The 24,586-nt window shown below is 54.0% G+C and overlaps 1 protein-coding gene and 1 long non-coding RNA gene across 17 annotated transcripts in view; one reads left to right on the top strand and one right to left on the bottom strand.

The window, feature by feature from the left end:
* Positions 1–24,586, top strand: part of PLEKHA6 (pleckstrin homology domain containing A6) — a 111,365-nt gene that overhangs the window by 14,696 nt on the left and 72,083 nt on the right. The window lies entirely within an intron of this gene.
* LOC122211481 lies at positions 15,006–19,493 on the bottom strand. Of its 3 annotated transcripts, none has more exons than XR_006198697.1 (4): positions 18,728–19,493; positions 18,159–18,416; positions 15,751–15,841; positions 15,006–15,268 (listed from the first exon to the last, which is right to left on the bottom strand). It is a non-coding gene; the product is annotated as an uncharacterized LOC122211481 (long non-coding RNA). The 3 variants fall into 3 exon arrangements; XR_006198698.1 differs by having other exon boundaries at positions 15,006–15,241; XR_006198699.1 differs by having other exon boundaries at positions 18,159–18,413.

The raw sequence follows: 24,586 nt of genomic DNA, 5'->3' as shown, positions 1-24,586 counted from the left end.
CTGGGGGTGGGCCGTAGGTTAACCCTTGAGAGGCCAAGGGGAAGGAAGGAGTCCAGGGGGGGGGTGTCTCTGTCTGATTCCTAGGTAGGTGGTCTCATCAAGACCGAGTCCAGAGCCGGCCTCCGGCGGTGATCTTATGAGGAGTGTCAGTGTGTTTCATAGATAATTACAGAAGTTCTTCGGGTGGTCAGGGTCTTTGAGTCGCGCCTTTTCTCGGCACAGAGTTGGAAGAGTTCACTGAGCAGGATGAAAGGGAGTTTTGTTCCCACCCACCTTGTGGCCTGCCCCACCTGACTCCGCCCTCTGAGCTGGGGGTTTGTGTTAGCCTCGCTGTTTGTCCTGGTCTCCTGTCTGGGAGCAGGCTTGCTTGGGGGGAGCTTTTTCAGGGTCCCCGGGGTGCAGCATGTCTAGTCCATTCTGCCTGCTTCCCCGCATGCTTCCAGGGAAGGTTCTGAATTCTCTTCCTTCCCCTGCCAGTCAGCATCCTATCACTTTTAGGTCTTTTGTGTCTCAGACCCAGAGAGAAGTGGCTCAAGACTGGACCTTGTCAGAACTCAAAAGCTCAGAGGGACCTTACAGTTTTTAACAGGCTGGCTGAGAACTCTTTGTCTATCAAGAGCAAGATGAGGGGCGCCTGGGCAGCTCAGCCGGTGAAGCGGCCGACTTGGGCTCAGGTCATCATCTCACGGTTCATGGGTTCGAGCCCCGCCTCGGGCTCTGTGCTGACGGCTCGGGGCCTGGAGCCTGCTTCGGATTCTGCGTCTCCCTCTCTCTCTGCTCCTCCCCTGCTCACACTCTGTCTCTCTCTCTCAAAATAAATAAAGATTTTTAAAAAATTATAAAAAAAAGAGCAAGACGAGTGGACATCACTTAAGTTTTTAAGGGAGTTCATTGCCAGTGAAACCCTGGGCTTGCCAACAGAACAATCCGCCTTTGACCTCTGAGGCCCCTGAACTTGCCCAGTCTGGAGGTGGGTCCCTAACTCTTGGTCCCCGAGTGACAGGAGAATAGGGCCAAGGAGGCCCCTCCCTGTAGGACCAGCCGGTTGCGTTACTTTCACCACACCCTTGAGGGTCAAGCCCTGGGCTGCCCGGCAGGGAGAGAGGCGGTCTCTGGGCCTCAGAAACAGGGCTCCTGTCTGGACATTGGCACTTCCATAAGATGTATAACTTCAGCTCACGCACTATCTGCTGAGCCCCAATTGTTTATCGCCTGAGGACCCAGACCAGTAACATAAGGCTTCTTTGGGTTCTGTGAAGGCACAGTGAAAAATAGTCAACGTGTGTGAAAAACTCTGCAAATGTCAGAGATTATTATTATTTTTTTAAATGTTTATTTTCGAGAGTGTGTGTGTGCAAGCAAGGGAGGGGCAGGGTGGGGGGGACAGAGGATCTCCAGGCTGACAACAGCGAGCCTGATACGGGGCTCGAACTCACGAACTGTGAGATCATGACCTGGGCTGAAGTCGGACACTTACGCCACTGAGCCACCCGGGCTCCTCTTGGGGATTATTATTAATGTTATGACTCACAGGAGAGGCCGAGAAGCCCCGCTAGCCCGCAGCTGCCTCCCTGTGGGAGTGAAGGAGAAGGAGCCATGTGGTGGGACTTCCGTGCTCCTCTGAGTTGGGCCAAGCCCTGGATGGGGAGAGAAACCCCAGTCATCCCACAGGTACAAATCCTAGGTCCCGATCACGCCTCCCCGCCCCGTCCCTTCTTTCCTCTTCTTCCTCACTCCTCCTCCTCCTGGCCAACCTGTCCCACTTCCCTCTGATGGAGCTGGGGGCGCCTCGGCTCTCCCGGGCAGGGGGACCGGTTGGTCCTCTGCCTTATCCTTACTGGGGCTGGCTTGCAGAGCCTGGCAGAAACCTGCCTCCTCCTTCCTAGGTGTGGCAGGAACTCTCCTTTATGGGAGTGATACCTTGCGTTTATGGAGCGGCGCTTCCTCCGGGAGCCCGGAGCACTTCTCCTTCCGTGCACGCTCCCCACGCTCTGGAGGTGCAGGCTGAGAGAGAGGATGGTCGCAGCAGCTCGGGGACTGACGCTCGGCGGTGTGCAATGGCTTGCCTTGGGTGGTGCGGCCAGCAAGTGGCAGAGCCCGGATCTGAGTTTCAGAGTCAGGGCTGCCCCAGGATTAGTGGGAGGGCCCCAGAGCGTCAGTGAGGGTTTTGTGGGGCCACTGCCTCTGTGCCTGAAGGGTCAGTGTTCACCGCCACCCCACCCCCCCGCCCCCCATCGATGCCTGCTTGCCCCCTGGCTTTGGTGTGGGTTGACACCCAGGTAACCTTGGGCCTTGTGGCCCCTGAAGGTCAGTGAGAGTGAGGAGGTGGGAGGCGGTCACCTCGTGACCGCCCAGCATGGGCATGAATATGGAACGGGCACCTTGGATGAATACTTAGTGAACCCTGGGTCCCCTTCAGCGGTGTGCCCCCAAAGGGCTCCGGGCCGGCTCTCCGGCTCCCTTGATTGGCCCCTCGGTCTGAGGTGGAGCCTCCCTTCTGGCACTCCGCCCTCAGGAGGCAGGTGGATCAGTCCACTGTATCTCTTCCAGGAGCAGGCAGCTAGCAGGTAGGAAAGGGACCTTCCGGGCCATGTGGTGAGTCCGGGAGCTGCCTCCCACACACCCGTCCTGGGCTGGGAAGGGCTGGGAACTCCCCCTGGGAACACTGGGCGGGGAACACAGTGGCTGGGGCCACTGGAGGTGCGGGACTGTGGGAGCAGGGGTGGGTGGTTGGGTGACTGGTGACCCGGATTATATGTTCCTGGGGGCCTCTGGAACCTTCCCTGCTCCATCTTTTCTCCCTCAATCCCTACTGCTGCTTTCTCCTTCTTTCTTTCTCCTTCTCTCTAATCTTTCTCTGACTCAGTTATTTCCTCGGCAGATTTGAGCCCTGGAATGTGCCAGGTCTGGTGCTCTCCCCTTGTCCTTCTGCCCTTCCCGAGGACTTTTCCAGGCACCCGGTACCTTCTCTCCCTCTCCTTTCTGAATTCTCCCTCCCTTTCCCCCCTCCATCTTCTCTCTCTCCCCTTGAGCCCTGTGATCAGAAGCACCAGGAAGTGCTAAGGGAAGGACCATCGTAGGAGGTAGCTGTTTGCCTAAGGCGGGGTTGGCTGCAGCCTGGGCCCCTGGGCTGGGCTGGGCTGGGCTTCAGCACCGGCTTGGGTGCTTGGCTCTTCTGGGGCCTTCCTTCCCATACCTTCTTCCTTCTCCCCTCCTCCCCTTCTCTACTCTGGCATCTCCTGGGGGCAGAAAGGCAAGAAGGCATTTGCCCCAGCCGTCACAGATGCTGCTTTGTAGAGATGCTACCTCTTTTCCAGACCCCAGGGTAGTGGGAGGCTGAATTCAATATGGGATTGGAAAAACTCCTAGTTTTCAGGTCCGGCCCAAGGTGGTCTGGGGAGGAGGGGAAGTGCTGAATTTTGCCTCTGAAGATTGAGTGTGGCTCCTCCCCTACCTTGTGGTAGAACCTCGAGAGGGTTGCTTTCTTCTCCGTAGTAATGGCCCTACCCCTGTCCAAGGATCTGGCCGTAGAAGATGAGGTGTAATGTATTCAATAGTGTACAATAATCTCCAAGTACCCAAGCTCCAGTGTTTCTTCACTCAGCTCACGGCCCATCTCGTATCAGACATCCCTCCAGTTCCTTCTAACCTTCTGATTATTTTACGTAAATCCTACTCAGCTTATCATTTCATCTGTAAAGGTAGAGACTCTTTTTGTTTTGTTTTATTTCTTTATTGTTTAAAATTTTATTTATTTAGGGGCGCCTGGGTGGCTCAGTCGGTTGAGCGTCCGACTTCGGCTCAGGTCATGATCTCGCGGTCCGTGAGTTCGAGCCCCGCGTCGGGCTCTGGGCTGATGGCCCAGAGCCTGGAGCCTGCTTCCGATTCTGTGTCTCCCTCTCTCTCTGCCCCTCCCCCGTTCATGCTCTGTCTCTCTCTGTCTCAAAAATAAATAAATGTTAAAAAAAAAAAAAAAAAAATTAAAAAAAAAAAAAAATTTTATTTATTTAACTTCAAGACAGTTAACACACGGCATAGCAAAAAGATCGGGACTCTTAAAGAGATATATCATTATCGCACCTAAACAGAAATAACAATTCCGTAATGTGATAAAATACCTAGTTGGTATTCATAGTTTTCTGATTAATCATGTACGTGTTTTTCCTCTTTTCTTTAATTTGGCTCCAAATAAGTCCATAGAAGTTGTGATTGGTTGTTACAGATTTTTAAGTCACTCTCAATTATATTCTTTTTCTCTTTAATTCTCTCTTGCCATGCTTTGCTAAAGAAACTGGGTGGTTTGTCCTGTAGAGTTTCACCGTCTGGATTTGGCCGATCGCATCATCATCATGTCATTGAACGTACTCCGCTGTCCCCGTATTTCTTGTATGTGTAGTTACGTTTAGTGTTGAATCAAATCCAGGTTCCTCTCATTCACTTGTTGGGGGGGGGGGGGGTGTGTGTGTGCAAGAATCCCTTGGTTGCGGGGTGTACATCTATCAGGAGACAAACAATGTCTGGGCGTCTCTCCTTTTGTGATGCTCCCAGCCTTGATGATCATTGCCTAGATATCCATTCATTCATTACGGGCTAATTGCCCGTTAATGACTCTCTCTAATTAGACGTTGCTCTGTGCTCCCACAATAAGTGATCCCTGACTTTGGGAAGGGGGCTCCTTCTCTGAGAGGTGTTGCCGTGGAAGGCGAGACCACATGGCAACATGGTGGCTCGCTCCCACCCATTCCGGCCTCTCTGTGGGTTGCTAAGACCGGCATCCCGTAAATACCAGGTTGGGAGTCCTGGAAAGAGTCCTCTGCATCTCTGTTCAGCCAAATTTCAAGTCTTTGCGCCGACGGACAGAGTCAGAACGCAAGACACTCTAACGTTTCCAATTAGCTCTGAAATACAGTTCAGCCATAGTTAATCAGATTAATGGTCAGACACAAATCTTCCCTGACTATCCCTTATACCCACCCCTGGCTCATACTACTACCAGTGATCTAATAATAACCCTTCATAATTGTATACTACTTTATAGTTCGTAAAGCACGCACGCACACACACGCATACACGAGAGGGTACGAGGGAGGCTTTGAGGTCAGCTTGCTTGAGTGCGGATTTCGATCTACCACTCCCTAATTGCTTGGCCTTGGGCAAGTTAGCTAACTTCTCTCCGCATCAGTGGCTCCACCTACCTTACAGGGTTGTTATGAATTAAGTGAGATGATGCGGACAGAGAGCACAGTCCCTGACACACGGTCGGCGTCCGGCACGTTGTTAGCTATTGCTCATAGCGATCCAGTCTGCGACCGTGAGGCTCTGCAGACACGACCCAGGACAGAGCGGCGGCAGAGGGAAGCTGGCCGGTTATCACAGGGCTGGGATTGTGCGCGGCTTGTTCCGGGATCCAGCAAGAAGGAGGTCCGAGCAGCGGTTTCTTTCTCATTCACCCCGGCCGGGCATCTCAAAGTGGCCTGGGCTCGAGCCTGAATTTCAAGGATGATGAGGTTGTACCCGAAGTCAGGAACTTGCTCTCAGAAGCACAGAGGGTCAGGAGACGTGCCTAAAATGGGAAAGGATACCCCGCCACCCTGGCTGTCTAACACCTGCCCTGCCCTTTCCTCAGGAATGGGAGCAAGCGGGAGGGAGTAGGAGGACGCGGGGTTTGGCTTAGACTCGCTCTTGTATTTTTCCCTTTCGGAGGCCTGGACTTTCTCTCTGCCCATGCAGATCAGAGATGGAAATCTGCAGTTAGACAATGAGACCCAACGACCTGCCTGGCCAGAGGAGAAGCCTCCTCGCGAGGCGCCAATCAACCACGGGGGCCCCCAGCACGCTCCTTGGCCTAAGTGGGCCAGAGACTCCAGGCCAGGAAGGGCTCCGGGGGGGGGAGGGGGGGGGCGGCTGGTAGACACCAAGCTCATTTGCTCTGCATTAGCTCCTTATCGCCGGCCGGTTCCCGTAACTCTCTACGTGCTGGGCGATGCAGACACTAAGACCCCATTTCGTGGGCCCTGAGCGGAATACAGAAAGGAACACTGCCGAGGATACATAGGGAGTGAGGCCTCCATTCCAGGTGGGAAGGAGAAGTAGGAGGGCTGGGCGCACAGTAAGCCCTGGCGCTTCTTTCTTAGGCATCAAAAAAGGAACACCCGCCACATAATGAGCAAAATGAAATGCTATATTTCTGTTTCACTGGCCTCCTGCCTGTTATATCCTTGAACTACTTCTTCTGCTGGGCGCTCAGCCTTGTGACTCAAGCATGTGAGCCCAGAGTGACAGAGTTTCCATCCCAGGCAGAGGAGAAGGGGAGGGGAGAGACTGGGGAGAGGCAGAAACCCAAGTGGCTGCTTTGCCCGTAGTTTCACACTACAGAGGCGGCTGTACAGAGCGGGCTTCTGCCTGGATCATTCCGGCCTGAGAATGGGGTCCCAGGGTTGGGGCAGCGAGCAGAGTTCAAGGGCGCACATTTAGATCATACAGCCAGAATGGGGACGATGGGGGCAGTGGACGCCGAGTGAGGTCAGATTGAACTTTCTCCCTGAGTCCCAGTGCCAAGCTCTTTGCTGGCACGCAGAAGGCACTTGTGGAATGTGAACTGAATGAGTGAATGGATTAATGAATGAATGAATCAAGGAATCAAGGAATGAATCAATGAATGAACCAACCAGTCCAGGAAAAGGAAAGGGGGGTTGATTACGTTTCTCCTTAGACCCTTTAAATTTTTTTTTCTAATGTTTATTTATTTTTGACAGAGAGAGAGAGAGAGAGCGCATGAGCGGGGTAGAGGCAGAGAGAGAGGGAGACACAGAATCCGAAGCAGGCTCCAGGCTCCGAGCTGTCAGCACAGAGCCCGGCGCGGGGCTTGAACTCACAGACCATGAGATCATGACCTGAGCCAAAGTCAGACGCTCAACTGACTGAGCCACCCAGGCACCCTCCTTAGACCCTACAAATTCTCTAGCTTGATCTACGGGTTGGACTTAGGGCTCGATCAGCAAAAGTCGTTTGTCAGAAATGTGTTGTAAATGGAAGCAAAGCTTGATCATCTATCCCACGGAGCACCGCGTCAGTTAACCAGGGTTTGGGCTTCTTTCCTTTCCCTTTTATCTCCACGTCTCTGCGTGCGCTCACTTGGACGGGGTGCCTGGGGCCACACATGGAGGCCTCAGAGTATAAGCTGGGACCTATCTGTAGATCTCCACTCCTTGTGCCCTCCTGTCCCTCCTTGGGTTCTGAGTCTGGGTCTCAACCACCTCAGTCTCTTTCCCAGAACTTTGCACACAGTGGGCACTGATAAAACATTTGCTGAATTAAAGTGGCTGTGGGGACGTCTGGCTGGCTCGGTGGGTGGAGCATGTGACTCTTGATCTCAGGGTCGTGGGTTCGAGCCCCATGTGGGGTGTAGAGATTACTTTAAAAAATAAAGTCTTGAAAAAAAATTTTTTTTAAAAAGAACAAGAAATGGCTGTGAATCGGCAGAGCCGGGAGGGAGAAACTTTCTCGATCCTGACATCTCAAGCCCTGTCTCTTCTGCCTGGCCCTTGAACAGGGCAGACGGCCGTTTAGGGACAGAGGCGCTGAATGTCCATTCCTGCCCTCTGGGCTCCGCGAACTCAGGGGCCCGGTGTGAGCCTGGGCTCTGTTTCAGCTGGCAGAAGGGGCACGGAACCAAAGCCTGCCCTCATCCGTAGAGAAAGTCGGCTACAGCAGGACTGGACATGTCGCGTGCTCAGCCGCCTGCCCCACAAAGCAGCTTAGGAGAAAATTAAGTGGATTCAGGCCAGGGGAAGTACAGCTCATTGTGCTGGACTGATTAGGAAGGGGGCAGGGCAGGGGAGAAACGAGGGCACTGCCCCTTTTTGTGCCCAGTCCCACCTATCAGTCAGTCGCAGCTCAGCTGTGCTTCGCATTGGTAACCTGGAAACGGCCCTTACTGCTTCTCCCCATGCCCATCCTTTGACCCCTTCTTCACCCCAACCGCTGAGATCTTTGTAGGACTAAGTGACCTCTAGGGACAGCCAGGGGGCAGAGTTCTGCTCCCTGGCCTCCTCCTGGGTTGACTCAGAGGCTCCTCTAAGAAGTCACCAACAGGAACCTTTCTCAGGGTTCCGGGCAACTTTAGTTAGTCTCTACCAGTATTTTGTCCTCTATCTAGGAGGGTAAACGTATCCAGATCTTCCAGAAGAATCAAGGCCCAGCGAGTATGCCTACAGTAACATGCGAGCCAAGGCCTCACCGGGATGGGCATCTGGGCCCTCAGCCTCCCAACCAACCCTGAGACCTGAGCTTTCGATATTTCTGAGCATGAAGATTTCACGTAACGCCCACGGGTGCTCTGCCAAACCAGAGGCTTGGTTCACGTGTGAGTCCTTCGGGAAGGTGACCAGTCTGTCTCTGTTTTAGCACAGGAAGTCCTGCATTTGAGAACCCCCTCGGTGCTGGGCAAACTGGGACAGTTGGCCACCCTGTGCCAGGGGATCCTCTCTCTGCCAGTCCTCTACACCCGGTTTGCATTTCTCTGTGTTGCTTAAATCACAGGGAACATTTCTTCCCACCAGTCAGCTTCTGTGGGCTGACCCCAGAGATGGGGTCTCTCTCACACATAACTGGGCAGAGACATTACCTACCCAAGATGGACAAGGCATGTCTTCTTTACCTCCCAGGGGCTCTGAGATAATCAAACTAGTTGTTCCTTTCTGCCAGCAATTGGGGCAGCGGAAACAGAGCCCGCCCGTGGCTCCTGCCAGTCCGCTGCTGAGACGTCTGGTCAGATCCTGCCTTTCCGCATCTCCTGTCCTCTAGATAACTCCAAGCGACATCTGGTCTCTGGTCTCCTTTGCCTTCACACGTTCTCTCTGCCAAGGGACAAGGACACATACAGGTGACACTTAGCCTTCTTTCAGAAAACAGAGAAGCTGAAGTCCACAGAGAGTTTAGTAAGCTGTCGGGCCATATAGAAGCACTGAGATCAGAACCAACTTCCAATTCGGTGCCTTTCGGCACAAAACCTTCAGCTTTTGCGACTTCTGGAATAGTCTCCCTTGCTCCAAATCACCTCTTCTGTGTCTTATCCCTCCCAGTTCAGTTCCGATTTTGTCAGAGAAGCCCAGCCTTAGAGGTGATTCTTTCTACATTCTCTTTCTTTGGCCCTGGCCCTGTCCAGTTGGTGATGAGACTTTCCTGTCTAAGGATCAGTCTCTTTCTGACAAGGCACGGAAATTAGCCAGAGCTGGTGGAGCCCAGCCCTGTCCTTTCCATCCCGCCTCATAAAGGGGTTATTCACTGAGGCCCCTCTCTTTATTCTATTTATAAATCTTTTCAGCGTGTCTTTGTCCCAGTGACAAACACTGTTCTACCCTCCTTAACCCTGCCCTCTACTTCAGCTCGGTTGAGATGCTAGAAATTTCCTTCCATCCTCTGCCCCTCGTAATCCACAGCCCTGGCTCTTACCGGGTGTGTCTGGCGATCAGGTCAGAGAGGAGAGCCGCCCTTTAGGGGGACAGGCCCAGGGACAGCGGCAGGACTCTGGGGTGTGGACACTGGACAGGCCCCACGAGGTCCTGGACCAGCTGAAACACGGCCTCCGGCCCCTCCCCCCCGGCTGGATTTTTATTACACCGCATTACAGCCGGGGGTGACTCACGCGGACCCTGGGGCCCAGGGCAGAAGCGTGACTTCAGTTGTCACTCAGCACTCGTCAGAACACTCACTCGGTACGCTAGTAATGAGAAGCGAGTGAAGACCGTGGACGGCGGGAGCGTGTGACCGACCTGTACTTGGCTGGGGTGCTCGGCAGCACAGCTCTGGAGTCAGTCTGCCCAGGTTCCTCCCGGGTGCCCCCACTCCGGGTGGCTCACCTCATTTTGTCTCCTCTGTGGAAGGGAGAGGGTAGCCGCCATCTCAGAAGGTGGTTGTGAAGGCAGCACGAGCCGCGTTTAGAACCGTGCCCGACACAAAGTATGCGATCGAATGGCCATTACCGTCAACTAGCTCCTGGCCTCTTCAGTAAGTTGTTCATTCATTTAACAAATATGTATCGAGTGCCTGCCATGTGCCAGGAGTACAAGGATAAACTTGTTCCGAGTTTCCAGTTACACCCGCACTTTCTAAGGCCGTCTATTTTGGCCTCAGCCTCTTTCTTCCTTAAGGTCCAGTGACAGTGACTGAGGTTGAGAAGTAGGTGGTCACTTAGAACCCATCTAGCTCTTAAGGATCCTAGTCCGCATGGTGGGGGCAGAAGCCACTCTCCCTGGGACCCAGGGGACCTGAATTCTGTTGATGACCTGGCTGGTAACCAGCTGGGGGCCCTGGGATAGGTCACTTCATCCTTCTGGGCTTCAACATCCCCATCTTTCAAGTGGACCCTTGTAGGCTCCATCCTGCCTTGTAGGGGTGCCATGTAGATACAATGAGATCCTGGGTGCACAAGTGAAAATGCTTTGTAAATGTCAGGCTGGGGCGGAACAAAGAGGAGACAGTCCCCAGGACAGCTCCCAACCTACGTGCAGAGGTGGGCCTCCCTCAGGAAAGGGCCTGAGCACAAACTCCTTGAAGGCAGCGCTTGGCCCACAACAGACCCTCCATAAATGCCCGGGCCCTAGTTGTAGCCCCTCAGTAAATGTTCGTCGCACGAGTGAAGGTAACAAATAGATCCAACCAGCGTAAATGCGGGGAAGGCATTAAGTTCTGAGAAAATGCAAAGCAAAGGCAAGATCAAGATTGGGCGTGTCTATCAGGGAGGGCTTCCTGGAAGAGATGGTTCCGGTTTGGGATGGGAAGAAGGGGAAGAACTCGCGTCAGTAAAATGACACTCCGTGGGACAGGAAGGGCATTGGCACACTCCCCAGGGCCAGCTAGGCTGGTTTGTCCTTGGGGAGGCAGGTCGCAGAAGAAAGGAGTGAGTGAGAGGGGTACAGGATGTTGGGAAAGAGCCCTTGACGCCCAGGCCCAGGAGTTTGCATGGGCAGCAGCCACAGCTGGGTTTTGTAAGAGAAAAAAAAAAAACAAAAAAAGCTTGGTGAATGTGCAGGAGAGTGTTCGAGAAGTGTGGTGGCGGTTGGTGGTGAGCAGAGCGCAGGAGGCCCATTCTCTGCTGTCTCCCCGTGAAGGGCAGAATCCCTTCAGTGACTGGTTAAAGCCCTGGATAATAGGGGCAGTGGTTGCGGCTACAGAGGCCTGGGACCACCTGCCAAGCGGCCACTAATGACACTTTGAAGGTGGCAAGAACTGGCAGGCAGCTCTCTGGCTTCCCCAGGCAGGGCGGGAAGCTGGCCTGGCTCATTAGGGGTCTGGGAACTGCTGTTGCAACGGAAAGGGAAGAGAATAGAGAATTTCCAGACGGCCGCCTCGAAAGTAAGGACTGAAGTCACACGGCTTAGAGCCCAGAGGTTGATAGATCGTTATTTCCTCCTTTTGAAAAAGCAGTCAAGGTGCTCATTTGTTACTGTATTTAAATTGGGCAACGTGAGACCGAGCGCAGGGGGTGGCCACACGGACCTGAGGTCCCACCTAAGCTCTGCCACCTGCTGTGTGACCTTCAGCAAGTTTCTCGGCCTTTCTGGGCATCGCTTTGTTCATCTACCAAAGCCTTTGTCAGAGAGTTAATTTGAGGATTAAGAAAAATGGTGTCAGAAGCACTGACAATAGCTTATAATGTAGCGCTCAGGAAGCGGTTACAGTTTCTGCCTTTGCTCTCTTTTTCCCAATGTCCCTTAGTCTTCCGCTCAGGCAGAGGAGGCGGAGTGCACACTGCAAGCCCTGGGGGGCAGCTCCTGGCACCTGCTTTTCCCAACCCCGTAGCAGGCCGGGCCCTCTGCGCCCGCACTGTCCTGAGCACAGGGGACACCAGACGGTCAGACTGCCTCCCTCTGCTTTGTACCCTGGCACCTAACAGTGGAGCAGACGTTTACTAAATGCTTGTTGGATGAAAGATGGATTTGACAGGGTCCTTTAAGACTCACGGTCTAGTAGGGGAGGTAGACTTACGAACAAAGAATTCAGAAAACTGAGCTTAGGTGCGCAGAGTGTTTTGCAAACAGACGAAGGAACATCGCTGGGTGAAAGCAGGCGGGTTCGGGCTGAGCCTTGAGGTCAGGGTGAGGGGGTGGAAGGGGTGCAGCAGGCCAGGGGCCGCATGGAACAGCGCGGTGAGGGGTTGAAGCACAGAGAACACTTCTGGAGTCTCAGGGGAGGGGGCTGGAAGGTGGGCTGGCTTGTGAAGAGCCTTGACAGCCCTACCCGGGAGACTGGATTTAATCTTTCAGGGGTTTAAGCAGGGCACGGGGCAGAGTTTGTTTCCTCTCTTCTCCTTGCCTCCATCCTTATGGCCCTGTGCTGTGTTACCGAAGGATCAGAGAGGCTTGCAGCCTGTCCGAGGACACACAGCAGATTAGCTCTAGGGTCAGAATAAGGGCTCCGTGCCCTTGGCTTCCACTAAGCAGTGCTCTGTGTGGTGGACTGTGCTGTTGGTGTTACTTGACTCCGGCTGCTGTCCTTGAGGACACTGCCAAGGTCATCAGGCCAGCCGTGGCCTCTGGCTGACACTATCCCATATTCTACCTTTCGACAACAGCCTTGTCCATTCAGGGAGCCCAGTGTGATTGAGCTCGGAGCCCCCCCTTCCCCTCCTGGTTCTTTGGCACAAAGAAGAAGCCACAAGATCCCCTGGAATAGCTTCCCGCTTCATTTCCAGGTGCCTGGCTGCCTGGCATGTGCCAGATTTGGCTTGAGGACTTGTTTTGCAAGAGAGATGGGGCAGGGTTCGCAGACTGTTACGGCGTCATTCTGGACATTTTTGGAGAAGGCCAAGAAGCCCCTCTGTCCCCCGACTGCCCGCCCCCACCTATTCCAGAGATCTGGTTCCAAGAGTGTACCCCCAGGACCAGCATGCTTTGCACGTAGGAGGTTTCCACAAATACGTGTTGGGGGGGGGGGGGTGTGACTGGTATATGAGCAATGGACCGTATTGGAAGAGGCAGGGGACCTGGTACTTTCTAGAAAAGGAGAAAGGGGCCTCACAGGGATTCAGTCTACACAGCAAGCCTTCCGCCTCCTCACTCCAGCGAAACTCCAAAGAGAAGCCAACCTGCTAAGTTATGGTTTCTGGTGGTTTCTCTGCGTCACGTAGGGACCAAGGCTGCTCAGGAGCCCCTTCTCGAGAAGCCACCCCTGCCGCCCGCCTCACAACCCCTCGGGAAGGCAGACCTTGGGTTGGGGGTTGATCCGGGTGGAGGAACATGGCTCCTTCCTCAGGCTTCTGCCGACACTAGCCCCTCACCCAGAAGGACCCCTGAAAGCTCACCCCACCCCCCAGGTTGGGGGTGGGGTCCAGTGGGGGGGGACTCCCCAGCTTGTGTTGCGGGCCCCCATTCTCCCAAATCCATTCCGTCATCAGGACGGGGAGGAGCATCCATGTAACAGGTGGGAACGGCGAGGCAGGAGGGGGCCAGGGAGCACGGCAGAGGAAAAGAACACAGGCGAGTGGCTCTGTAGCTGAAAGCCTACCCCCTTACAGGTGCTCCTTCCTTACGTCCTGGGTGGCTCTGGGGTAGCCTGTCCAGCACCCCAGGGAGACCCGCAGAGGCCCACATGCTGTGGTCCAGTCCCACCAGCTCCAGGTGCCTCTGATCTCCTGGTACCTGCTCACCCTCCTCCCTCACCCCTGCCTGCCTTCCCGCTCCCTCCCCAGCCCCCTCGCCTCCCTCCTTCCCCTTCTGTTTCTTTCTCTCTGCCCGTCCCTCTTTTTCCATCCCACCTTCCCTCCTTCCCTCCTGCCCGGTCTTCTCCAAACATTTATTGAGAAATCACTGTATGCCCGGTACCAGGAATGCAAAGACGAGTGAGACATAGTCACCGCCCTTAAAGAACTCAGAGTGCTACGGGGGGAGACAGACGCCTCAACAAATCGGTGCCATACGGGAAGGGGTGACGGAGGAGGGCTTGGAAATGCCTGTATAGGAGTTAACAGAGAGCGCACAGGAGAGGGAGGGGTCACGCCTGTCAGGGAGGGGAAGGGAAGATTTATGGGGGGAGGGAAGATTTATGGAAGTTTCCACCAGCTCGGAAAGGAGCCCGGCCTTACTGGGACCTACCCTCATTTGCAGTCACAGAGTCTGTGACCTGGGAGCAAGCCCCCTAGCCTCTTTGGACTTCAGTTTCTCTCTTTGTTTGTCGGTTTTGTACCGGGGTCACTGTTTGAGGTTTACCACGGGATGAGAAGACACAAAGGAGAGTGGTGGGCTTCGCCTGGGATGTGGGGGTGTTGGCCAGCTCTCGCTGGAGAGGACCTTACCGGGGGAGGCCGGGCATTTCAGAGGAAATGGTCCGTAGAGCTGATGGGTAGATTCACCTGCTCCTCTTCTCGCTCGAGCTCTGACTTTTCCCGAGGGAAAGGAGGCCTGGTCCGCAGTCACAGCCTGCGCTGCCTTCTTCGGCCTCTTTCTCCCCGTCGGAAGTAGCAGCCGGGTTCCAGAGGTAAAACCGAGTGCCTTGTGTCCCAGGGGAGTTTGCACTGAAGTCAAGGCGGGAGGAGACCAAGGGCAGGCTGGGAGAGCCAGTGCCTCTAGAGCCTTTGAGACAGGGGTCACATCACTTCCTGGCTCCTAACCACCGGAAACCTTCCCAGGCTTCACGGGGCGCTCCCTCACAGGGTGACTCTGGCAAGGCTGGGCTTCTCGGGGCTGGCAAACAGGACAGTGGTGCCCCTCCTGGCGTCTCTGGGCCACGGAGGAGGTAAAATGAGACGTGATCAGAAAGAACCCCGGTCTTCTAGAACAAAGGGTGTGGGAGAGTCTAATATCCCTATGCAAGTTCATATTGTCGAGATTAATCAAGGACTCAGTACATCATGGTTAGGAGCCCTGTTAGCCAAGTTTATTATTTCCAACTTTTTTTTTAAGAGAGTGTGTGAGCACAAATAGGGGAGAGGGGCAGAGGGGGAATGAGAGAGAGAGAGAGAGAGAGAGAGGATCTTAAGCAGGCTCCACGCTCAGTTCAGAGCCCAATGTGGGGCTCAGTCCCATGACCCTGGGATCATGACCTGAGCCAAAATGGAGAGTCGGACACTCAATCACATCACCTGTGCCTCTTTCCCTAAAGCAAGGTGTGCAGACACCTGTGAAGCCTCTGAGCCTCGGGAGTTTGAGTCCAAGTGTATATTGTCCTCGGAGAGACCCTTCTTAGCTTCTCCCACAGCAGTGGTTTTCAGTTTTTTTCTCCACGCTACGGACAGATGTTTACTCTGTAAGCAAGGAACACGTACCCTTCTCTGTGGGTGTAAGTATATGACATTACGCCTCTTTAAAGTTTATTTATTTTGAGAGAGAGAGAACGCGGGTGGGAAGGGGCAGAGAGAGAGGAAGAGGGAATCCCAAGCAGGCTCTGCACTGGCAGGCACAGAGCCCGACACGGGGCTCGAACCCAAGAACCGTGAGGTCATGACCTGAGCCGAAGTCAGATGCTCAACGGTCTGAGCCACCCCAGGCGCCCCTTTTAACACTCTTCTTACAGAGTGCTGTGTGTACTGATATTTTCAATTCCGTTTCATTCAATTCTTAAAATGCCAATCTCGATTTTACTCCATTATAATTCAAAAATGGTAGTGTGAAAGTCTCTGGCCTACAGAATCCACTCAGAAAGCGAGGAGGACAGAGAGGGGGAGGCTCCCGAGGGGAAGGGGAACAAGACACGCCAGGCTTGCCGTGGCCCCTTTTCAGAAGCAGGCGGGACTCTGAGACAGTGGGAAGGTACCTCGTGGTTCCCAGACGCGGGGCTCTGGAGAGAGCGTGTTCGGACCCCAGGAGATGGCTGCAGCTGGGGTCAGCTGTTCTTTCCTGGAGACCTGGTTGTAGGGACATTGCTCACGGTTATCTTATCCCTTCCCAGACCCAACCCAGGGAAGCGTGTTCCAACCTGGAGCCCAGAGCGTGGCGCTCATTGCTGAGGGCTTGAAATGCACGGGCATCTCTTTTTGAGCCGATTGGTGTTCTATCAACGTACCCAATGCTTTGCTTTTTTTTAATTATTTTTTTTACATTTACTTATTTTTGAGAGACAGAGACAGAGCACAAGTGAGAGAGGGGCAGAGAGAGAAGGAGACACAGAACCCAAAGCAGGCTCCAGGCTCCGAGCTGTCAGCACAGAGCCCGATGCGGGGCTCGAGCTCACGAACCGCGACATCGTGACCTGAGCCGAAGTCAGACGCTCAGCTGACTGAGCCACCCAGGCGCTCCTATGCTTTGCTTTTTTAGGTTCAACTTTTGAAATATTTTTATATTCGTCAAGTTGTACACTCACAAGGGCTGAATTAGGTAAACATAGGTTCCATGCTGTTCCCCAAGTGAAGGTAGAGAGGCATGATGTTGATGTTCTGGCCAAGGCTCAGAGCAGACTAGAGCCCGGGCCCCCTGGCCTCCAGTTCTGGTGACCTCAGCTGCAGATTACGGGGTCGATTACGTGATTCCGTGTTAGCCGTGGAGATGTTAAGGGAGGTGGGTACAAAGAGGAGAGGGAGGAAGGACCAGGTCAGTTCAGGAGGCCCTGCCCACTCTGGGGTGTGCTGAGGGAACCCTGCTTGCACGGGTCCCACACCGGCATTTGGGACAAGGGACTTCTGGGGAGGTTGGGTACCTCCGGGCCGGCCCATTGAGAACATTTCTCCTGTGTCCCTATTCTGAGCAACCCACAGCTGTCCTTCAGGGGCAGCTGTCTCCCCAAGCCTTGCTTGGGTTTCTTGTGGGGACAGGGAGCGCTCTAACACCCACTCTTACATCCTGCATCAGGAAAGCCAGGCCCTCCCCCAGCCGGTGGCCCTCCTCCGCTCATCAGCCCTGGTGTTGCTTTTCATAGTTTAAAAAGTGAGGAAAATGTTTTTCAGAGCCGTAGTTGCTCCCAAAGGATCCTGCCTTCCTCCCGCTGGGAGTGAGCCTTCAGAGATCAATTTATCTGCTGATCACGGAGAAAATATTAATCGAGCTGGAGCCACTCTGTGCCTGGTGGGACTCCCCAGCCGGACCCCTAGTCCCCTTCCAGCATCAGTTAGTTAGAAGGGAGAAAAGAAGCCATAAATAGAGAGCGGTTCCAATAGCATGCAAGGTAAACACACAATACATGTTAGTTCCTATTCTCACCCCCCAGCATGACCCCGGGGGGCCATGCCAAGGGGGCCCCAGCATTCTCCCGCCCCTCTACAGTGGCTCCCTTTCTGGAATGCCCACCTTCCTTCTCTCAGAGGCTCTTGTCTCCTTGCTGCTGCCTCCCTGGACATTTCGTGACTCTTCACTCATACCACCCTCACCACGGGCCGCCTTTGAGAAGAGGATGGCTTTGTGGGTTTGGTGTGTGTCCGGCCACTAGATTGGGGTTCCTGGAGTGCAGGGACCCCATCTTATGTCTGTCTCTGTGTGGCTGCTTAAGACCTGTCTAGGGAACGCACGACCAATCCGTGACCGTATCTTCACGGGGGGCACTTTGTATGGGCCGGGGGGTATTTAACGGGGCTTTCTGGAAAAGGTGACATTTGAGCTCAGCCTGACAGCAGTGTCGACCTGCTTCTCCTGGTAGATTTACATTCAACAGGCATCTAGGATGGAATGGGGGATTGGGTTTTGTGGAGAAGTTCCCCAGGTTATCAGTTAATCCGTCTGGCTGAGCTCAGCCTGAAAGTCTGCCTCGTGGATGGCAACTCCTGGTGAGAGGGAGCGGTGGCACAGCCACACACACAGCTGCCTGAAGCCTTTGGGGGAAATATCGAGAAACTGTGGCCCGATTAGGAGATCGACACCCAGGGGCACCTGGGTGTCTCCGTTGGTTAAGCGACCGACCCTTGATTTTGGCTCAGGTCATGAACGTTTGTGACTTCGAGCCCCAGGATGGGCTCTGCGCTGTCGGCTTCTCTCTCTGCCCCTCCCCTGCTCGTGCTCTCTCTTTCTCTCTCAAAATAAATAAATAAACTTTAAAAAAAGGGGGGCACACCTGATTGAGTCTCGCGGTCGTGAGTTTGAGCCCCACGTCGGGCTCTGTGCTGACCGCTCGGAGCCTGCTTCGGATTCTGTGTCTCCCTCTCTCTCTGCCCCTCCCCTGCTCATGCTCTCTCTCTCTCTCTCTCAAAAATAAAATAAACATTAAAAAAATTAAAAAAAGAAAGAAAATTGACTTACAGAGCAGTGGGATATGACCTTCAAAGGTAAATGAGGATGTGCTGTAGTGGGCCTTGGGTGCCGAGGAGTTAGGCCTTTCTGCAGCCAGCAGGGGAGGGGACAGCTGCTGGGAGTTTCTGAGCAATGAGAGTAACGTGATGAACGCAGGCGCGAAGCAGGGAGGCACCGGTGTATTTCTCAAGCACAAAGGCAGAGTCCAGAACTTTCCCTTATCACCTGTTCCAGGAGCTTCTTGGTGTCTCCCCTAAACCTTTCCTGCTGTAATCAAAGCCCAAGTTCTCTTAGGAGTTGCAAAACAGCTGGGCAGGGCCCAGCCACTGGAAAGAAAGGTCGTTCTCCCATTTCTGCCAGAGAGAACCCACACATCTTGGTGGAACAGGTGTCCGAGGGTTCTGGGCCAAGCTGGCAGAGCCCCGGGGCACAAGAGGGCACTGAGGCCTGCACTGGTATAGGGGTGTGGGTTGGAGGTCGTTGGAGCCTCATGAGAGACCCCCCCCCCCCATGAGCAGCCCTGGGTTTAGCCTAAGGTGCTGTCCCCCCACCCTGCCCCCCAGCACTGGCATACACACCGTCCCCTTGAAAAGCCTGTGGGCATCAGTACAAGGGTGCCTCCCCTCCTGCTCCACTATGAGGGTGAAAGAGTTGAGGCCTGTTAAAGGACTGGGCGGGGAGATAAGGGCCCAGAAGAGGAAAGACAAGATAGGGTTCAGGGAGGGGCACAGGGGAAGAGGTTGGCGGTCGGAGCGGGGGGAGGCTCGCTGTGTCTCATCCCAGATTGTCGGGGTGCTGACACCTGAGAGGGGGACCCGCCAGGATCAAGGGAGGCAACAGGTGTCCGTTGGCCTCCAGTCTCCTGCTTTGACCGTCCCCAGGCTAGGGGGAGCAGGCGGGAGCTCAAGTCTGTCTTGACCCCCAAGGGTCCTCCCCCGCTGTTGCCCTTGTCTCGTTGCCTCCACCTGTCATCTGCAGCAGCCTCTGAGGGAATCCCAGAGACTCCAGTGTCTAAAGAAGAAAGCTCTTCGTGAGCACGGGATTTCTCCCCCCACCCCTGGGCTCCCGGGGCAAGTGGAACATTCCATTTAAAGGGTGAAACAGGAACAGGTGAGCAGCCGGTGCAAAAAAAGAGAAAGGACTCAGAGACACGGGTGGGAGGAGTGCTGGGCCACCCACCTCCACCCCTGCCACCTTCCTACCAACCTGCTCGAGGGCTCCTCGCTTCCTGTGTCCTGACCCCAAAATGCCACCACGGCAGGATATAGCTCTGGGACACCTGAAAAAGCCAGGTAGGCAGACATCCTCCCAGAACACCCTGTCCCTCCCATCTGGGGACCTTCACTTTCCCGCCTGCCTGGAGCTACTGTGTCCCACAATTCTGGGGGCACCATTCACACTGCGCTCTATGTGAATGGCACCCCCTGAGGGCGTGCCGAGTCAGGGAAGTCAGTGCCAGCAGATAAGTAGGAGGGCAGAATCGGACACTTTGCTGTGCTGCAGGCAAACAATAGGGACCTTTCCAGGAAGCTCGGGGAGGGACTGTAAGAGGATCCCTGGGTGGATGCTCTGTGCGGTGGCTTGAACAGGTTTTTGCATTTGCTACTGATTGCTTAATTAGACACCTACATAGTGCTCTCTGCTAATGACCGCATCTCCCAGGGAGATGGCAGATAAAAAGGTGGGTGGTTTAGACAGCGCCAGGTGAAGGTCTCAAGGACAGCTCCCCGAGAATGGGGGTGGGGGCGAGCTGGAGAGGTAGCGCATCGTGGGGGTTTCCTTGGGCCAATACAGACTACAGACTGTCGCTTCTCTGCAGCGACCAAGAAAAGAGGCAGTGTGGGCCTGGGGCCTGCTTCTGTCTCCAACATTAACATCCCGTGGGAGCTTTCAACTCCTGGCTGTGGTTTGCCGTCTTGAGAAATGGGGAGGGTCCTCTCCCGCATCTACGTAGTCACTGAGGCCAGAGGGGCCCCGGGCACGCGCGCATCCCCGGAGGGAGGCGCTCTCTGCAGCCGAGAGCAACCGGGTGTGTTTCCAGGTTGATAGGTTGGAAGGAGAACCAGGCAGGAGCCCCTCGCCGAGCGCTGTGAGCTCCAACCCGACAATCAGGAACCACTCGGGGATTTGAAGCCGAGCTTCGAGCTTCAATAATGGGCTGAGAGCCTGGCCGCAGACGTTTCAGAGCTGCTCGGAGGGCAGGGGAGAGGGAAGATGATGCAGGCAGTTCCCTGCTGAGGATGAGAGGAGCGGCTGCGCTGAAGTGTTTGTGGTCCCTCGGTGCCCGTCCCCAGCAGTCTCCAGCCTGTCTTCCTAGAAGTAGGGTTGTCGGGCTGGGGGAGCCGGACAAATATTTACCAAAAGCAGGCTGCAGAGGGAAGGTGCCGGGGCCCAGGTCAATGTGGGGTTTGTGCTGCCCAAACAATGCCATGCTTCATGGGCCCCCAAGTACCCTAGGCCTGGCAGGAGTCCTGGAGCCGGGCCCCTGCGAAGTCTGGCTGAGGAGAAGCATGGGGTCGTGCACCATGAGCTGGGGAGATGCCACTCTGCCCCTTGGGTGTCTCTGGGATGCTGGCATCCTGGCCTCGTTCCCACCATCCCGGGCAGGCCTCGTGACGATGGATTTGGCAAGGGGCTGGGGCGCGGTTATATGCGGTGAGCTCCCCTGTGCTTCTGGTGGAAGTGGTGGAAATATTCATTTCTGCTCGTTTCAGAGGCAGAGTGAGGTTGACAGAGATGATCAACTGTCATAGCAACTTTGGGCTTAAGGAAAAGACCGTGAATTTTGAAGCTGGGGCAGGCCTAGGTTTGAAGTTTGGCTTTAGAACGTCCTAGCTATGTGATCTGGGGCAAGCTAGCTAACTCCTCTCCTCCTCACCTCCTGTGGTGTAAAAGGGGATGTTAGGACCCACATTGCCATGGGTGGTTGTGAAGCTTCCTCCTCTAAAGAAAGAAAACCATTCCTTTTCTGCATGACCTGGATACTTTCACGCTGAAAGGAGGAAAAGGGAGCATATTCAGTTTCATTTAATAAACATTTTTAAGCAAAGGTATTTCCACTTTCAAAGAGTCAATGATTTTTTTTTTTTTTTTTTTTTTTGTCTTTAAAAACCCTTTGAACGTCTTGGAAGGAAGAAGTATTCGAAAACTCTATTATATTTGGCAGTTATCATTAGTTTTGTGTTACCCCACTCGGAAAGTCTTCATCTGCTCAGTTCCAGAACTGGAAATAGCGGGTGGAAACAGCAAGCACGCTTAACCGCCCTCCTCAACAGTGGAGCAGGCCACCTTCAGAAGTAGTGAACATCTCGTCCCTGTGCGAGTTCGGGTGGTAGGCTCATCTTTGCTAGGTGCTGGAGAGAGCTTTTCCTGCTTTGGGTGGAACAGCAAAGTGCTTAGCATGGAGGTCCCTCCTATACCGGGGAGCCTCTGATTCTGAGATCACCCAAACTCCCCAGCTGAGGATCAGAGGTTCCCCCTACCCTACTAGGCGAATGCACGAGAGAGTGGGGCTAGGGGAAAAATTCCCCACTGGGCTTCCTGACTTTCTTCTCCAGAGCACAGTTCTCCTCTCCCTAAACGTTCTTTACTACAATGGAAGGCTTTGTGCCTGTGTTCACTCTCGCCTTGCTGTGTGTCTCAGAACCAACTCCTTTTCTGGGGTGGATCTGTCGCCCGTGTTCCAAACCGTCTCTGGGAGGATGGGAGATTAACAATCAAGCAACTATTTGTGGGATTCCTGCTAGGTGCAAGGCACTAGTGTGAGAGCGGAGAGAGAGGGCAGGGAATTAAGAGCCTCAGTCCTTAAAAGGCTTCAGTCACTTTTGGAAGGAGACAAGCTTTACGCAAGTAGAAAGTCAGTTGAGGGTAGAGGGCTGTAGGAAATGACAGTGGTGTGGTAAAGGTGATAATAAGCACGCATGGGAGAGGAATAGATAGCTAGTCGTGGGCAGAGGTGCTGGGGTGAACGGGGCCAGTGGATTCCGGACAGCAATTACTGTTGGATGACAGACTGGGGCGGGAGAGAGGCAAAGTCGACCTGGCAGGTATAAGCCTGTTTGACTGGGATGGTTAACGTTGCTATGGATAGAAGTAAGGGAACTTGGATGGCGAACCCATTCATATTTGACTGTGTGGGGCGCCTGGGTGGCTCAGTCGGTTAAGCATCTGACTCTTGATTTTGGCTCAGGTCATAATCTCATAGTTTGTGAGATCGAGCCCCGTGTCGGGCTCTGTGCTGATAAGGCAAAGCTTGCTTCCGATTCTCTCTCTGCCCTCCCCCCAGCCCCCAGCTCTCTCTCCCTCTCTCAAAATAAATAAATAAACAAAAAAAAACCACTCATAGACTGTGTTTAACCTGCGTAGGTTGCAATATTCGAATGGTACAGAATAGTTTCCAAAGAAAAGTTTCTCTCCCACTTCATCTCAGAACTACCCCCCCCAGCTCCCTCCCTGGAGGTGACCATTCTTAACCGGTGTGTCCTTCCTGAGAAGCTCTAAGCCAGTCTACACCATGACTCCCAGGCCAAATCCAGTCCACCGCCTAATTTGTCAGGACCCACAAGCCAAAAGTGGTGTTTGTCTGTTTATTTATTTAATTTATTATAAATGTTTTTGAGAGAGGGGGACAGAGGATCCGAAGCCGGGCTCTGCGCTGGCAGAAGCAACCCTGATGCCTGGCTTCAACTCACAAACCACCCTTGAGATCATGACCTGAGCTGAAGTCAGGCACTCAACCAACAGAGCCACCCAGGCGCCCCTTATATTTTAAATGATGAAAAAAAAATAATAAAAAGGCTTTTTGATTCATTCAAATGATATGAAATTCAAGTTGTCGTATCCGCAAGGAGAGTTTTGCTTGTTCACAACTACGCTCTTTGGTTTATGCTAATTGATTTGTCCTCATCTGTTTATGCTCCTTTACACGTTGTCTGTGGCTGCTTTTGTAACACGAAGGCAGAATTGAGTGTTTGCAACAGGGACTCTATGGCCCAGGAAATATTTACTGGCCCTGAAAACATTTACTATCTTACCCTTCACACAGCAAAGTTTGCTGACCCCTGCTTAATGCTCAGTAGGGGGGTGGGCTCCAGGGGACCGAAGCTTGGAGCCTGGAGGTGGAGTTGTGAGAAACTTCTGGGAGAGATCTTCAGTGCAAATCTGTGACCTCAGCCTGTGGTTAAGTGATTTTTCTCACCATCGGTGATTCAAATGAATACCTAGTTGTACCGACTAGAGCGTGATTCCATCTGACTTTTGAAGACTCGGCTTTTGGTCTACTACAACCCAAGATGCCAGGCCAGCCCGGGAGTCACTCCCCAGCTTTGCGAAGCCATTTTTTCTTCCTGGCCTCAGCTCCCTCATCTGCAAAATGGGCGAGTGTCTCCCTACTCTCCCTTCCCACTCGCATGTGGCCTGAACCGTAAGGGAAAGGGGCGACTCCATAAGAGGCAGATGCAGAAAATTGAAAGAGGAGTAGAGGGGAAGGTGAGTTTAGCAATTAGTTTATGCCAGACCAGTTATCTGGAATCTGAGCCTTAGAAAAATACCGTTCCTTGATGTGGAGCTAGAGGCTAGAAATCCCTGCTCCTAAACCAACAACTTGGCCATCAGCCTTGGTGCCTCGACCCTGAGCGCCCCTTAAGCACCTGAACTTGAACTGGAGCAGAGAGGCGGGGAGGGGGTCGGGGCTGGGGCTGGGAGCGCCTGACAGGTCGCTTCCTGTGTCTGCCGGGCTCCGCTTGGCTCTGCTCAGGGTTTCTGGAGCTGAGCTGCTACAGCTAGAGGGCTGTCTGATGTTACTGAGTTGCAGAGTAGCAGGCGGGGTGGGGAGGGAGGGGACCGAGGCGGGTGAGCCATCAGACCCCAGGAGCCGGGGGTGTGAGTGTGTTTATATAGGACTCGGCCAACCTGCAGTTTCAGATTTCAGACCCCCGCTTTATCAGGAGACTTTCCCCTGGTTTTCAGTCAAGGCTGGAGCTGGGAGAGAGCTGACACCAGAGCCTTCCTGGAAGGCTAGGGAAATTCTGCATTCCCGGGCTCTCTCCCTGTCTCCTTCCTTCTCATGGGAGCTGCACCGGCCACCCTTGACAATTTTCTCCAATCTGGAGTATTGTCTCATTCCTTCCCAATCAGCTGTCTGCATCTTCCCGTTGGGTCCTGACTTCTAGCACGGAAGGTAAAATCTGGGGTCCTGGGGACCTGGGCTAGGAAGAACTGGGGCTACCCAGACTTTCAGTGGAGAGGAGGGGGGGGGGTGGTGCGCACATGTTGGGCAAAGAGGAGTGGTTCACAAGGAGAGAGAGAGAGAGAGAGAGAGGAAAGGAGGGAGGGAGGCGGGAGGGAGGGAGGGAGGGAGAGAGAAAGCGTGAGAGAGAACTGAGAGAGCATGTTTGTGTGTATATGCGTTTGTGCGTGTGTATGTATTGGGGGGTGTT

This window comes from Panthera leo, chromosome F3, assembly GCF_018350215.1.
Source record: "Panthera leo isolate Ple1 chromosome F3, P.leo_Ple1_pat1.1, whole genome shotgun sequence".
Lineage (NCBI taxonomy): Eukaryota > Metazoa > Chordata > Mammalia > Carnivora > Felidae > Panthera > Panthera leo.
This window is presented reverse-complemented; position numbering and strand designations above follow the sequence as displayed.